Here is a 10,616-nt window from a genome sequence, read left to right on the forward strand (position 1 = left end):
ATTACTGATGAAAAGGTCAAGACAGTAGAATCTTTGAAACAGAAAAACAGGAGATAAGAGAAAGGTAGAAAGAAAATGATGAGCATGAAGAAATAAAATATAAATAGTTGAAGATCCTTCCGACGAAAATGGGAATTTATCAATTAATAAGTTTTTACTAAGACTTGAGGAAGTAAAATGATTGAGCGCTAAACTAAAAGTCAAGAAGCCCAGAGTTCAAATCTTCCCTCAAACATTATCTTTATAACTCTAGTCAATTCATTTAACTTCACTCAGTTTTTTTTTTATCTGTGCAAGGAGGGGGCTTAAATTTGGTGGTCTCTCAGGTATCTTCTAGCTGTAATTATATGAAGTCACAGGGATTGTGAACTAAGCACCAGAAACTGTTTTGTGCTTTGGATACAGAGGTGAAAAAGATTTTACCCTCAAGGAGCTTGTAGTCCATCAGAGGAGACAGAAAATACATACATAAATATGCATTGTATATACGTATGGCAAGTTTTATTTACCCAGTGTATAAACCGAAGTCCAAAGGACCAAAGCTAACCAAGAATATTATGACACACAATGACCCATGGGCTTCTTGTGGTTCAGTTGTGTTTGACCCTTCATGCATGGAGTCCATGGGGTTTTCCTGGCAAAGATATTAGAGTTGTTTACCATTTCCTTCTCTAGTATGTCCCCATTTTACAGATAAGGAACTAAGGTTAAGTGATTTGCCCAGCATCATGCATTTAGTAAGTGTCTGAAGTCAGATTTGAATTCAGATCTTTCCATCTCTAGGCCTAATGCTTTATCCACTGTACCATCTAACTGTGCTACTATTGTATGAACTGCTGAGTTCAATTCATTGCTACCAAATTTATTTTAAATTGATTCAGCTAAAATCACTATGTATACAAGCCTATTGTATAATTTTCAGATGTAGTGAAAAGGTGGCAACAGGAAGAAATCCATTAAATATTATGAGACGTTACAGAGAGATAACTTAATTCTTAGTCTAATCATTTCTTAATACCCTGGATTGCTAATAGTTTCCCTAAACCTGCTCACTTCTACATGGTGGTGTGTTCAATATCTTGGCAAGCTTGGAAACATAAAGCTCTGATTTCAATGACCTGTCATTACAGAAAATAGGAGCTGAGGATTAAAAGGGGCTAGCATAGTGGTAAATTATAACCTACTCAGAAAAAGATGGCGAGGTTTTATGATAATGTGATAAAAGGTTATACTAAGTATGGGACATAAATGTTTTATTTGAGTTTGTCCATTAAGAATAAACTGTTTGCTGAGTTTTAGATCCAATATCCTTAATAACACATTACCCATCATCACTAAGATATTCAGCCAGATTCTTTCTTCGCTTAAGCTCTGCTTAAGAAATTGAATTCACTCCTTCTAACCATAGGGCCATAACTGAGTAAATTATATTAGTGAGAAGAATGAATTAATACATCTTTCAGATTTGCTTAAGAGGCAGCTTAGGCACAAAAAGATCCTAAATTATTAGATGTTCTTGGTGTAAAGGCAAGTTAGATCACTTCACTTGACTTATTGATCAGTACTACCCACTTTAAATATTGATTCCATAACAGAGGGGTAAAGTGTATAACCAGTGAGACTGAGTCCAGACTGACCATTTCCAATACATACAAATAAACACACACACACACGCATGCACACACATGCAGAGAGAGAGAGACAGAGACACAGAGACAGACAGAGGGAGAGAGGAGAGAGAAAGAGACAGAAAGACAGATACCTTGCAGGCCAGACACTCTGTACAGAAAACAAATTCCCTATATGTTACCCCTATATTAACATTATGACATCTTTCAGTATTTTAATTTATTGGAAATGTCCAAATCCCTTTAATAATTGCAATGAAGTGGATCCTTTGTGGTCAGGTAGCGGTAGGCTCAGGAAATGGATTATTTGTTGTTGTTTTTTTTTTTAATGGATAATTTGTGTATGTATGTATATGTATGTATGTATGTATGTATATATATATACTTATACACACATATTATTCTTCTATACATACTTTATTTCTCCAACCCCTAAAGTTAGCAAATAATTTCCTCCTTATAAACAAAAATTATTGCCTTACATTATTAGACACTCAAATATATATGCCCTCTGATAAAAATCATCTTATCAATTGGTTCAAGGATCTATGCTTTCCTTGTTCCAACAACTCCTTTGAAAACTATGTATAACTTGGTAGATAAAGAGCTACTTGAGATTCAAGTAGTTTAAAGGACTTGTCCAGGATTTCATGTCTACTAAGTGGGAATCTACAGTCAGAAATGGGATTTAAACCCAGCTTCTCCCAATTCCGAGTACATCAAGCCAGATCTTTCTGAATCCAGGTCTAGTAATCTATTTACTATACCATTCTGCCTTTCTTTCCCCAGTCATGACTATGCCAAAGTAAAGCCATAATGCTGCTTTTTCTTCAGCATTCAGAAAACATAAAGGTGGACATTTCAATTAATCTAAAAACAATATGAAATATAAAAAGGTGACGAAGCCTTGAATAAATTTTGCCATTAAGTACAGAGATTCTTTTTCAAGGTAACTAGGAGTTCTTAATTTCATGTTTTACTTTTCCTTCAACACATCTTCCTTCTCCATCAAAAAGAGATCCTCAAAATTATAAATGGGAAAATAAAGAGAAAATATAAAATACAAAACAAATAACTTCACTTATTGTTGTTAGTTTCTGGTCCTTCTATTAATCAATGTGGTGATTGGGTGATAAAATAATTGCTTTGCATTTATCTTAGAGACTCCACAGTTATGATAAACATTCTAAAATGTCTATTTTGGAGGCCTGTCCTGAAAACACAGGCCAGACACTCTGTACAGAAAACATATCCTTAGATCTTACCCCTACATTCATGTTATGACATCTTTCAGTATTTGGATTTATGGGAGTTGTCCAAATCCCCTTAATAATAACAGTGTAATGAATCCCTGTGGTCAGGTAGCTGTAGGCTCAGGAAATGGATTCTATTTTTTTTAAGGAATAAAATGAGTGGACACAGACACAATATTAATGGCAAGACTAATCCCCTCCCTGTTTTGCTTTCCCTTTATTAAAATGTCCAATGATTGAACCGGTAGCAGTCAAAGTTGTTACAGCTGACTATAACACCAGAAGGAAAAGGGTGAGGGTGGGGGGAGAACAGGGGAGCAATCTGGAATTCACGATAGGATATTTATAGTTATTTAAAAGGAAATAGGACTCTTCTCATGAAAGGAAAAAAAATCCTTATATCCTAAGGAATAATTTGTAAACGAAAATGTATATAGCCTTTGGCTCAAACAAAGAGAAAATGTAGCTCCTTACCTCTCAAAACATTTATTAATTATCCGTCTGAAATTCAGAGAGTGGAGTCTGCAAAAGTAACCAAAACAGAAACAACCCTTCCCCTTCAGAAGCTTATATTTATAAAGATAAGCTTATCTTTGATGCTGCTTTTATAAGGGATAATTGGAGTTCACTTCTGTGTAGCTTAATGATATGTCCAGAATCATTTGGGCATTGCAATGGATCTTACAACTTGCTTAGAAATGTTCCAAAACATAATTTTTGGTCATCTCAAAATGTAAAAGAGAATTTAGTCTATTCATGCCATTGTACAGATTAAAAAAATAAGACAAGAAAGTTCAAGAGCCTTCCTCAAGGACTCCCAATTACTTACTAGGAAGCTAGTAAGTCTTTACTCTTAGTCAAATGTCCTCCCCAATTCAATCCAGCAGTCACTTATTAAATACCACTCTATGGAAGGTACTATGCTAGGTGCTAGGGATACATAGAATAATATACTGTCAGCCATCTGCAGCAGGTAAATCTCTGACTCCCAGAACCTATGACACAGCCATATTGGAGGGAATAAGGGATGACTTAAAATGTGCTGTCAAGCTAATGCTGACTTAGTGGCAGAGATTCATCACTCACTGCCCAATTCTTTTGTTTTAATTTTTCCAAGATACATGACATTTTATTTTATGTCCTGGTAGACACCCAGAGTGAGGAAAAAACAGAGGATATACAAGGACAGCCAACCAAGAACAAAAGATTCACACAGTCACAATGTTCTATGATCTAGAGATCACTGAATGAAATTGCAGATGATCCTTGAGAGATCACAGAGAATGAAAAAGGCATTAAATTAAATGAAGCAGGACAAGTATAACCCTTACTTTCCTTTTCTTTTCCTTTTTAAGGAGAAGAGAGTGCTGAGTCCGAAAACTATAAACCAATTAATTTAACTTTATTGGCAAAATATCAGATATGTTATTAAAGTAATGCTTGATGAGAATTTAGGAAGAGAAGTAGTGACCAGTAAAAACCAGCATAGGTTTATTGGGAAAAGGTTATGGTTGACTAACATCCTTTCCTTTCCTGACAGGAATCAAAACTGATAGATAAGAGGAATGCTGTGAACATGGAGTACTTATGTAGTGATTGTCCCAGCCTCTCTTTCCCAAAAGAAAGCTGGTTATTTCTTCTCAAGATTCTAGGGGCACCCGTAAAGTGGTAGAGATATTGCTCTCTCTAATGTTATTGGCTTGAGTGTCTATTCTGGCACGATTTCCCCACTCTTTTAACCACCAGTAATTAAAGTACCAGTTCCATTTCACCAATTAACATTAATTAGATTTAACAAAGGGATATTTACTTTGAAGATATAGCAAGAACAGAAGTATAAACAGTGGGGAAGAAAGGGGGAAAAATCCCCCTAGCTGTTCTGCAATCTCACCAGCATAAGCCATTCGTTATGCTCTCTCAGGAGAGGGCAAATGAGTTTATGGAAAGAAGCAGATTCTATTCCCCATCTCAGGCAGCTTAGGCATCTGTTGCCTTCTAAATTGCCTGCCTCCATTGTTTACCATTGCTGTTATTACTTATGAATCTGTTTTCCTCTTTATATAAAAGAAAATCAGGTAACTACCAAATCCTTGTCTGGTGTGATTAATGCTGGCAGCAGGTAGAGATTCAAGAAGGAGTTTTCATCCCTGCAGAGAGACAAAAAATAAATCCTTACTTCAATCTAGCTGAGGCATGAGGGAAAAAGGAAAGAGGAGATGCTGATCCTGTATGGAAGTCCCACAAGCTAGAGAGGCATATTAATATCATAAACCTTGCCAAACACTATTTTCATAAGAGAAACTTACAAGAAGAGGTATATTATAGAGAGATAGATAGATAACAACATCAACAACAATATTTAGCATTCATATAGAACTTTAAGGTTTGCAAAGTATTATACAAATATCTCATTTTATCTTCACAGTAACTTGGGAGATAGATGACATGTTATAGATGAGAAAGGTGAGGCAGAAAGAAGTTAAATGCTTTGCCCAGGGTCACACAGCTAGTAGGCATCTGAGACTGGATTTAAACTCATGTCTTCCTGACTCCAGATTCAGTGTTCTATCCACTGTAACATCTAGATGCTTGGAGACATACATAGATACTTCAATATGGCATATATACATGCATGAATACCAAAACTTCAAGGTAGAAAAAAAGATGATAAATAGACAGACAGACAGACAGACAGACAGACAGACAGACAGACAGACAGACAGATAGATAGATAGATAGATAGATAGATAGATAGATAGATAGATAGAAAGAGTTAGTTATAGAGATAAAGACTTTACTGAGATGATTCCTTAAAGCAAAAGCAAGCCAAGCCCAGGCAGGACCAGATTCCTGTGCAGTGTTGTTACTCTAAGGATCTGAGGCTGCCCCTCATACTTCTTAAACTTAGAATAAGACCTGTTGCTACCAACCATATCATTGCCCTATCATTCCTTGCCCTACTTTTTTATGGCTCATATGAGGACACTCACCACCCTTAAAACTTGCTGTGTATGTATTTGGAGCTCCTGTTCTAGTCTCTACGCTATCCCACTGCTTGCCTTAGAGGTATCTCCTTTAAAAGGCTACACTAAATTAACAGATTATCTTTCAGGTCAATTTAAATTACCTTGATGAACTTTCTACAGTGTTTAAGGCCCTGTTCTAGATACTTTTTCTAAACAGACAAAAATCAATATAGTCCATGCTCATAGATTCAAATTTAATGGAGAGTCTAAAATATATGTACAAACAAATATAATAGATTGTGATATAGATATAGATATATGTATGTATGTCATGTTCTTATAAGAGATAAAGAGAAGCCAGACAACTATCATAAATCAGTTGAGTAGGAAGAAGCAATTGCCCACACTCATTGGGTATTGGAAGAGGGAATAGAAAATCACAGAATATTTCAGAGAGGGAATCACAATAATTAAATAAATAAAATAATAATAAAAAAATCACAAATATTGTGATTCTCAGAAGAGGATGTCAATAGGCAAAGACCTGAAGAGAGGTCATTGTGGGAAGCCAGGAGTGTATTTGCAAATGTATACAGCACAAGAATTAAAGGGATATAACTGAGGAACAGGTAATAATCCAGCAGGATTAGAAAGTAGTATGTGAAGGGGAACATAGCAAAATTAGAATGGAAAGGTAATTTGGATCCAGATTAGAAAGGGCCTTAAATGCCAGGATAAATGCCCTAAATTCCTGCTATAATGCTTCACAATGGCATGAAGGTGATCCCTGGTTCATAAAAGCTATACCATTGGAGCACAAGCTTTAACAGGTTCTAAAGTACTAGACAAACTTTGGTGGTGAAAGTGGTGCTGCCGTTGTTCTGTTAGTAGTGGTGCTCAGCCATTTTGGTTAAGTTCAATTCTTCATGACCCCATTTGGAACTTTCTTGGCAAAGATACTGGAATGGTTTGCATTTCCTTCTTCAGCTCATTTAAAGATGAGGAACAAGGCAAACAGGGTTAAGTGACTTGCCCAGGGTCACAAAGCTAGTAAGCATCTAAAACCAAATTTGAACTCAGGAAAATGAGCCTTCCCAATGCCTGGCCCAGCACTCTATTTACTATACCATGTAGCTAATTTAAGAAAATCTTTAATTACAAGTTAACAAATAAATGATGCTAACTTTCCAAGGAGCAGCCTTGTTAAAGTACAGAAAGGTGATATCACCACTTGAAGGCCAGTCATTTGGTCATGAATTCTTTAGCCATAGAAACCCATGAAATAAAGAAAAATATTAACTGAAAAACATCATGTGTTCCCCTTTTCTACTTCTTTAGTGAAAGTTGTAGAAGATCCTAAGAGTCAAGCAGTTCTTAGACCTATAAACATTAACTCAGTTATTAGTACTCTAGTTATCCAATAATCAACATAGACATACTCCTGGATAAAACAATTTATAATGACTCTAATTTTTTTTCCCCATCAATGAAGCCAAAAGACAAAATAAAGTCACAGCTAAATGGAAGGATGGCTCAGAAATTCTCATTGGAGAGATTAATGAAGGAATGACAGAGTTGGTTTTCTTATGCCTCCAAAAGGCCATCGGGTAAACAATTGCATGCCAATATTGGTACAGAGCATGATAAGGTAGCAAAATTTTGAGTCCTACCAAATTAAATTAACATACACTTTGTTATACACTCAAGGATTCCAAAGCTAAAGTAGACATAGGAAAGAATGAGGGAAAATATCTCGGAAAATTTGTTTTAGAAAAAAAGAAATAAGAAATCAAAAGCATGTATAACAAACATAATTCTCATACCTACTTAATATAAATGCTTTCTTCAAGAAAAAAATATAGAGGCATAAGACATAGTAAGTATTAATAATCATTATCAAAAATGAAATTAGCTGCATTTTTAATAGCTAGAAAATAATTCATTTTCTATTTGAGTTGTTCTAGAACCAGTACTTTATATATAGTCAGATGACTGTCTTGGGATCATATTTATCCTAGATAAATCCTAGCTAGAAGAGAGCTTGGATATCATCTAGCCAAACCTCCTCATTTTACATATTAGGAAACTGAAGTCTAGAGAGTTTAAGTGACTTACTCAAAGTCACCCATGTAGTAAGCAGCAAAGCTAGGATTTAATGTAGGTTCTCTGACTCCAAATTCAACATTCTACTATACCACCCTGACATTTTATAGCAAAGATTGAAATTGATTTGAAACCAAAAGAATAAAAATTACAAAAATTTATGGTATACAATGAAAATGACTCTAGCCTGACATATTTAAAGAAGCTCTTGAAATTTAAAAATAATAAATAAATGGATTAAGAAAAACACAAGACATTCCTAAATTAATTAAAAAATATTAATCAGTTGTCATAATGAGACTGAAAAGCCCAGAAATCACTTGCATTTGCAAATATTTAATCTTTGTGACAAGTGGAAAATGACAACCAAATGCAAATATGTTTAGAAGAAAGCAGAAATTTAGAGATGTATCTGTCACAATGTGATTTATTTCTCACCTACTTCATTTTTCCTCTTTCAACTCGTGTGGAATCTTAGGTTGAAGTCAAAAAGTCCTCACTACTTTGTTCATGGTCATTGTAATTTCCTGAAAGGCAAGCTCCCCAAACTATCTCTCAGCAACCAACTTTCTCCTCTGTATTTCAGCCATAAGCAGTCAATCTTTACTGTCTGTCTCAATTATTCTTGTGAATTTCAAAGGAGGTGTGAATTTACCTTTAAACCTTCCCTAAATTCAGAACCCAATTCTTTTCATAAAATGCTTTTGTAACATTAGAAGAGAACTTGTTAATTTATAGGTATGACTGTTGAGAACATAAAAGTTTCTTTCCATCCACACACACCTAATCCTTCAATTCATGGAGTTTTTTGCAGAATAAACAATGAGAATCCCTTTATTCTCAGGCCACAGTTGTATGATTGCTTTGTTTTTCATAACATTGAAAAGTTATAAATATAGAGAATAGTTGGTTCTGGGTAGTAACTATATCTCAGCAACTACTTCGCCACTGTGTAAATCTAGGATCTCAGAAAAGGAAGGGACCAGAGGGGATACCTAGTCCAACCCTGGCCTAATCAAAAATTATTTCTAAAATATCACTAAGAATTACAAAACTTTAGTCTTCAATTATAAATTGCCTTAAAAATACTATAACCTTTCAATTCTGTTTTGATGCTTCATCATGGCATGGAAGAAACCCTAGCTTCACAAAGACTTTGCTAACCCAGCTCTGTCAGACCCTAGCAAGCTGAAAAGTTTTCAACAAAAGGTTCAAGGTCAGTCCTCATGCAAAGACTACCTAAGTAACCTCAAAGAAACTCATAAACCAGTTGTACATAGCAGTACGAACTCAGCCACAACAATTGAAAAAGACTATTCTAAAGCACAGGCTGTCGGCATTCTGTGTTGTTGGGTACAGCACACACAAGAATGAAATAGTATAAGGTGTGGGGCTGGAGCTCAGGCCTGGGGCCAAGCCAGGCTGGGCCGAATGCACCGCCTCTGGGCTGGGATGAGCTGCGGCTTTGCCGCCTCAGGGCAGCGCCGGCCAAGCCTCGGCCAGCACTATGGTAGCTGTGGGACTGACCAGCACTGCTGCAGGATTTGAAGTAGGACATGTTTGGCAAACAATGAAGCATTTGGAGCCTCGAGTAAAGCAAGCTATTCGAAGTCTGCTAAAATGTGCCTCCAGTAGTGGCTATTACAGAGGTGGGTTTGAATGCAAAATGACAAAGTGAGAAGCTACACCAATACTAGGAGTAAGCCCTACAGCCAATAAAGGGAAAATCAGGGATGCTCCCTGACGAATCATGCTCTGGACCACCCAGACAAAGGAGAATCTCCTTATATAGCAGCCAAAATCAATGAAGCTAAAGATTTATTAGAAAGTCAAGCTAAGAAGTAAAATTAATACACAGATAATTTTAAATTTATATGTACATCAATGACATAAAAAAAAGAATGAAATAGTATATACTGCATCCAGAGAAAGGACTAATAAATAGAAGTATGTATAGAATAATTGTGTATATATGCATGTATGTGCATATATATATGCATGTATGTGCATATATATGCACATACACATATGTCTATATAACTATTTGTGTCTAACAGTTGCCAAAAATAGAAATCTATATACCTATAAACCTAGTTGTGCATAAGAGATTTGTGGTTTTATGTCAAATCATCTCTTTTATTATACTGTGTTATGGAAATGCTTGTTTTATTTCATAAATTAAAAATAAAATAACATGGAAAAAGTAATTACGTATCCTTGAAATAATAAGATAAATGTCCCGTACACAGGGCAGAATATTTAAAGACAATTTAAAGAAGGTTTACAGAGATTTGAAATGGTTTCACTAAGCAATATATTTATCTTTCTTATTATTCTAGAGAGACTACATGGTGTAATATATTTAGCTTTAGAGTTCAAATAATGTGGGTTTAAGTCCAGTCTCCAATACATAATGACTGTGACCCTGGGCATGTAATTTAGACTCTGTCACCCCCAGGCAACTCCTTAAAGTAGACAAGTTACAGAATGGTTGCTTTTCTGCACAATCAGAGGAAGTTGCCCCAAAAAGATTTCCCTCAATAAGGAAGTCACAGGGCTGGGTGTTCTTTGTTTTGTTTTGTTTTGTTTTGTTTTAAATCATTGCCATTAATACTATGATAAAAATAATAGATCTCTCTGGAAAAAAGAAAAAGATTGCCTACTCA

The 10,616-nt window shown here is 35.4% G+C and overlaps 1 pseudogene; it reads left to right on the forward strand.

Moving 5' to 3' along the window:
- The first annotated feature begins 9,454 nt into the window (after positions 1–9,454).
- LOC138165698 (mitochondrial import inner membrane translocase subunit TIM14 pseudogene) lies at positions 9,455–9,795 on the forward strand (annotated as a pseudogene).
- Positions 9,796–10,616: the final 821 nt, after the last annotated feature.

The sequence above is a fragment of the Petaurus breviceps genome, unplaced genomic scaffold, assembly GCF_028583685.1.
Source record: "Petaurus breviceps papuanus isolate PSGF00001 unplaced genomic scaffold, PetGlider_PUasm1.0 214, whole genome shotgun sequence".
NCBI classification, from domain to species: domain Eukaryota; kingdom Metazoa; phylum Chordata; class Mammalia; order Diprotodontia; family Petauridae; genus Petaurus; species Petaurus breviceps.